General features: G+C 44.0%; 1 protein-coding gene across 2 annotated transcripts in view; it reads left to right on the top strand.

The window, feature by feature from the left end:
• The first annotated feature begins 5,427 nt into the window (after positions 1-5,427).
• LOC134983048 (glucose-6-phosphate exchanger SLC37A1-like) overlaps positions 5,428-6,392 on the top strand; it is a 164,080-nt gene continuing 163,115 nt past the window's right edge. Inside the window, exon 1 of one of the 2 annotated variants that reach the window (XM_063948746.1) lies at positions 5,428-5,523. The gene's annotated coding sequence lies outside the window, so the exon portion shown is untranslated. Of the gene's footprint in view, positions 5,524-5,559; positions 5,646-6,392 lie in introns of those variants that run through there. The other variant, XM_063948747.1, reaches the window with a different exon arrangement.

Raw genomic sequence — 6,392 nt, 5'->3', positions numbered from 1 at the left:
ATTATATGGAGAATTGGGAGGGTTTATAGAGAGGGGGTAATAGGAGGCGATTAGAGAGGGGGTATAGGGAGTAATAGGAGGAGATTAGAGAGGGGGTATAGGGAGTAATAGGAGGAGATTAGAGAGGGGGTATAGGGAGTAATAGGAGGAGATTAGTGAGGGGGTATAGGGAGTAATAGGAGGAGATTAGAGAGCGGGTATAGGGAGTAATAGGAGGAGATTAGAGATAGGGTATAGGGAGTAATAGGAGGAGATTAGAGATAGGGTATAGGGAGTAATAGGAGGAGATTAGAGATAGGGTATAGGGAGTAATAGGAGGAGATTAGAGAGGGGGTATAGGGAGTATTAGGAGGAGATTAGAGAGGGGTATAGTGAGTAATAGCAGCAGCTGTAGAGGGGGATTATATGGAGAATTGGGAGGGTTTATAGAGAGGGGGTATAGGGAGTAATAGGAGGAGATTAGAGAGGGGGTATAGGGAGTATTAGGAGGAGATTAGAGAGGGGTATAGTGAGTAATAGCAGCAGCTGTAGAGGGGGATTATATGGAGAATTGGGAGGGTTTATAGAGAGGGGATATAGGGAGTAATAGGAGGAGATTAGAGAGGGGGTATAGGGAGTAATAGGAGGAGATTAGAGAGGGGGTATAGGGAGTATTAGGAGGAGATTAGAGAGGGGGTATAGGGAGTAATAGGAGGAGATTAGAGAGGGGGTATAGGGAGTAATAGGAGGAGATTAGAGAGGAGGTATAGGGAGTAATAGGAGGAGATTAGAGAGGGGGTATAGGGAGTAATAGGAGGAGATTAGAGAGGGGGTATAGGGAGTAATAGGAGGAGATTAGAGAGGAGGTATAGGGAGTAATAGGAGGAGATTAGAGAGGGGGTATAGGGAGTATTAGGAGGAGATTAGAGAGGGGTAGAGCGAGTAATAGCAGCAGCTGTAGAGGGGGATTATATGGAGAATTGGGAGGGTTTATAGAGAGCGGGTATAGGGAGTAATAGGAGGAGATTAGAGATAGGGTATAGGGAGTAATAGGAGGAGATTAGAGATAGGGTATAGGGAGTAATAGGAGGAGATTAGAGATAGGGTATAGGGAGTAATAGGAGGAGATTAGAGAGGGGGTATAGGGAGTAATAGGAGGAGATTAGAGAGGGGGTATAGGGAGTAATAGGAGGAGATTAGAGAGGAGGTATAGGGAGTAATAGGAGGAGATTAGAGAGGGGGTATAGGGAGTATTAGGAGGAGATTAGAGAGGGGTATAGTGAGTAATAGCAGCAGCTGTAGAGGGGGATTATATGGAGAATTGGGAGGGTTTATAGAGAGGGGGTATAGGGAGTAATAGGAGGAGATTAGAGAGGTAGTATAGGAAGCAATAGGAGGAGATTAGAGAGGGGGTATAGGGAGTAATAGGAGGAGATTAGAGAGGAGGTATAGGGAGTAATAGGAGGAGATTAGAGAGGGGGTATAGGGAGTAATAGGAGGAGATTAGAGAGGGGGTATAGGGAGTAATAGGAGGAGATTAGAGAGGAGGTATAGGGAGTAATAGGAGGAGATTAGAGAGGGGGTATAGGGAGTATTAGGAGGAGATTAGAGAGGGGTATAGCGAGTAATAGCAGCAGCTGTAGAGGGGGATTATATGGAGAATTGGGAGGGTTTATAGAGAGGGGGTAATAGGAGGAGATTAGAGAGGGGGTATAGGGAGTAATAGGAGGAGATTAGAGAGGGGGTATAGGGAGTAATAGGAGGAGATTAGAGAGGGGGTATAGCGAGTAATAGGAGGAGATTAGAGATAGGGTATAGGGAGTAATAGGAGGAGATTAGAGAGGGGGTATAGGGAGTATTAGGAGGAGATTAGAGAGGGGTATAGTGAGTAATAGCAGCAGATGTAGAGAGGGATTATATGGAGATTTGGGAGGGTTTATAGAGAGGGGGTATAGGGAGTAATAGGAGGAGATTAGGGAGGGGGTATAGGGAGTAATAGGAGGAGATTAGAGAGGGGGTATAGGGAGTATTAGGAGGAGATTAGAGAGGGGTATAGTGAGTAATAGCAGCAGCTGTAGAGGGGGATTATATGGAGAATTGGGAGGGTTTATAGAGAGGGGGTATAGGGAGTAATAGGAGGAGATTAGAGAGGGGGTATATGGAGTAATAGGAGGAGATTAGAGAGGGGGTATAGGGTGTAATAGGAGGAGATTAGAGAGGGGGTATAGGGAGTAATAGGAGGTGATTAGAGAGGGGGTATAGGGAGTAATAGGAGGAGATTAGAGAGGGGGTATAGGGAGTATTAGGAGGAGATTAGAGAGGGGTATAGTGAGTAATAGCAGCAGCTGTAGAGGGGGATTATATGGAGAATTGGGAGGGTTTATAGAGAGGGGGTATAGGGAGTAATAGGAGGAGATTAGAGAGGGGGTATAGGAAGCAATAGGAGGAGATTAGAGAGGGGGTATAGGGAGTAATAGGAGGAGATTGGAGAGGGGGTATAGGGAGTAATAGGAGGAGATTAGAGAGGGGGTATAGTGAGTAATAGGAGGAGATTAGAGAGGGGGTATAGGGAGTAATAGGAGGAGATTAGAGAGGGGGTATAGGGAGTAATAGGAGAAGATTAGAGAGGGGGTATAGGGAGTATTAGGAGGAGATTAGAGAGGGGTATAGTGAGTAATAGCAGCAGATGTAGAGAGGGATTATATGGAGATTTGGGAGGGTTTATAGAGAGGGGGTATAGGGAGTAATAGGAGGAGATTAGGGAGGGGGTATAGGGAGTAATAGGAGGAGATTAGAGAGGGGGTATAGGGAGCATTAGGAGGAGATTAGAGAGGGGTATAGTGAGTAATAGCAGCAGCTGTAGAGGGGGATTATATGGAGAATTGGGAGGGTTTATAGAGAGGGGGTATAGGGAGTAATAGGAGGAGATTAGAGAGGGGGTATATGGAGTAATAGGTGGAGATTAGAGAGGGGGTATAGGGAGTATTAGGAGGAGATTAGAGAGGGGTATAGTGAGTAATAGCAGCAGCTGTAGAGAGGGATTATATGGAGAATTGGGAGGGTTTATAGAGAGGGGGTAATAGGAGGAGATTAGAGAGGGGGTATAGGGAGTAATAGGAGGAGATTAGAGAGGGGGTATAGGGAATAATAGGAGGAGATTAGAGAGGGGGTATAGGGAGTAATAGGAGGAGATTAGAGAGGGGGTATAAGGAGTAATAGGAGGATATTAGAGAGGGGGTATAGGGAGTATTAGGAGGAGATTAGAGAGGGGTATAGTGAGTAATAGCAGCAGATGTAGAGAGGGATTATATGGAGATTTGGGAGGGTTTATAGAGAGGGGGTATAGGGAGTAATAGGAGGAGATTAGGGAGGGGTATAGGGAGTAATAGGAGGAGATTAGAGAGGGGGTATAGGGAGTATTAGGAGGAGATTAGAGAGGGGTATAGTGAGTAATAGCAGCAGCTGTAGAGAGGGATTATATGGAGAATTGGGAGGGTTTATAGAGAGGGGGTAATAGGAGGAGATTAGAGAGGGGGTATAGGGAGTAATAGGAGGAGATTAGAGAGGGGGTATAGGGAGTAACAGGAGGAGATTAGAGAGGGGGTATAGGGAGTAATAGGAGGAGATTAGAGAGGGGGTATAGGGAGTAATAGGAGGAGATTAGAGAGGGGGTATAGGGAGTAATAGTAGGAGATTAGAGATAGGGTATAGGGAGTAATAGGAGGAGATTAGAGATAGGGTATAGGGAGTAATAGGAGGAGATTAGAGAGGGGGTATAGGGAGTAATAGGAGGAGATTAGAGAGGGGGTATAGGGAGTATTAGGAGGAGATTAGAGAGGGGTATAGTGAGTAATAGCAGCAGCTGTAGAGGGGGATTATATGGAGAATTGGGAGGGTTTATAGAGAGGAGGTATAGGGAGTAATAGGAGGAGATTAGAGAGGGGGTATAGGGAGTATTAGGAGGAGATTAGAGAGGGGTATAGTGAGTAATAGCAGCAGCTGTAGAGGGGGATTATATGGAGAATTGGGAGGGTTTATAGAGAGGGGGTATAGGGAGTACTAGGAGGAGATTAGAGAGGAGGTATAGGGAGTAATAGGAGGAGATTAGAGAGGGGGTATAGGGAGTAATAGGAGGAGATTAGAGAGGGGGTATAGGGAGTAATAGGAGGAGATTAGAGCGGAGGTATAGGGAGTAATAGGAGGAGATTAGAGAGGAGGTATAGGGAGTAATAGGAGGACATTAGAGAGGGGGTATAGGGAGTATTAGGAGGAGATTAGAGAGGGGTATAGTGAGTAATAGCAGCAGCTGTAGAGGGGGATTATATGGAGAATTGGGAGGGTTTATAGAGAGGGGGTATAGGGAGTAATAGGAGGAGATTAGAGAGGGGGTATAGGGAGTAATAGGAGGAGATTAGAGAGGGGGTATAGGGAGTAATAGGAGGAGATTAGAGAGGGGGTATAGGGAGTAATAGGAGGAGATTAGAGATAGGGTATAGGGAGTAATAGGAGGAGATTAGAGATAGGGTATAGGGAGTAATAGGAGGAGATTAGAGAGGGGGTATAGTGAGTAATAGGAGGAGATTAGAGAGGGGGTATAGGGAGTAATAGGAGGAGATTAGAGAGGAGGTATAGGGAGTAATAGGAGGAGATTAGAGAGGAGGTATAGGGAGTAATAGGAGGACATTAGAGAGGGGGTATAGGGAGTATTAGGAGGAGATTAGAGAGGGGTATAGTGAGTAATAGCAGCAGCTGTAGAGGGGGATTATATGGAGAATTGGGAGGGTTTATAGAGTGGAGGTCTAGGGAGTAATAGGAGGAGATTAGAGAGGGGGTATATAGGGAGTATTAGGAGGAGATTAGAGAGGGTTATAGTGAGTAATAGCAGCAGCTGTAGAGGGGGATTATAATGAGAATTGGGAGGGTTTATAGAGAGGGGGTATAGGGAGTAATAGGAGGAGATTAGAGAGGGGGTATAGGGAGTATTAGGAGGAGATTAGAGAGGGTTATAGTGAGTAATAGCAGCAGCTGTAGAGTGGGATTATAATGAGAATTGGGAGGGTTTATAGGGTGCATTAGTTTAGTAACATTTGGTTCCGTGTTGGCGAAACTTTTTTTGTTGGTTTATTTTTAGTGAATTATAAATGAATATTCAGGAGATCTGTAACCGGTTTCTTTCCGTTCACTGTCTTCTAATATCCTTCAGTAGATCCTGCAGACTAGAGTATTGGAAATACCTGTATTACTATCATGTCATTATTAGGTCTGATTGATATCCCATGTTACATATAGGAATATAAAGAGCAATGAAGGTTGTACTATAATATTGTCCTATATATATAATCAGCTGCATTCCAGCCTATGACGCAGGAGCTTTGTGTGTCTGTGCATTATTAGATATTAGTGTCACAGTTGTGTTTCTGGTACAACCTGTCTGGGCACCTGCAGGTATTGGGGGAGGAGACACAGGTGCTGTCAGTGTGCACAAGGAAGGCGGTGGCTCAGTGCCTCTCAGTAACCAGGAGGCAGCCAGAGACTCTGCAGCAGGTGAGCGATGTGTCTGTGTGTTATGTGTGATATGTGTGACGTTACTGGTTGTGTCACAGCACATGCAGCTCCTGGGTGTGGATCATGTATCATTGCAAGTCTATTTCCTCTTACTGATGCTGGTGCGTTGTGTGAAGTTTTATTCCTGTGACCTGTAGTTTCCTCTTTGCTGTGTATATATGTGTGTGTGTGTGTGTGTATATATATATATATTGTGTGAAGTTTTATTCCTGTGACCTGTAGTTTTCCTCTGTGCTGTGTATATATGTATATGTGTATATGTGTGTGTGTGTGTGTGTATATATATATATTGTGTGAAGTTTTATTCCTGTGACCTGTAGTTTCCTCTGTGCTGTGTATATATGTATGTGTGTGTGTGTGTGTGTGTGTGTGTGTGTGTGTATATATATATATATATATATCTATATATATATATATATATATATCTATATATATATATATATATATATCTATATATATATAAAGTTTTATTCCTGTGACCTGTAGTTCCTCTGTGCTGTGTGTTTGCTTTACACGTTTATTTAGTGTTTTATTATGATGCTAAGAGACCCGCACCCACTGATTATACTGACTGACACCTGGCTGTGTACTGTGTGTGTAACTATATATAATGTCACTAGAACCGTGCGTGTAACTATATATAATGTCGCTAGAACCGTGCATGTAACTATATATAATGTCACTAGAACCGTGCCCTCCTGTATACGGCCAGTCAGGGGTTCCCAAACTGTTTTGTGTCACGGTGCCTTAGAGTATCAGAATCTTATTCACGTCGCCCCTGGACCAAAAGCTTCTTATAGAAGAATTCAGAAATAAATCTGAAATGAAGTAAGTTGTTATATGTCGTC

The sequence above is a fragment of the Pseudophryne corroboree genome (genome assembly GCF_028390025.1).
Source record: "Pseudophryne corroboree isolate aPseCor3 chromosome 2 unlocalized genomic scaffold, aPseCor3.hap2 SUPER_2_unloc_2, whole genome shotgun sequence".
NCBI lineage: Eukaryota > Metazoa > Chordata > Amphibia > Anura > Myobatrachidae > Pseudophryne > Pseudophryne corroboree.
The sequence above is the reverse complement of the archived record's forward strand: the minus strand, read 5'-3'. Positions and strand labels throughout refer to the sequence as shown.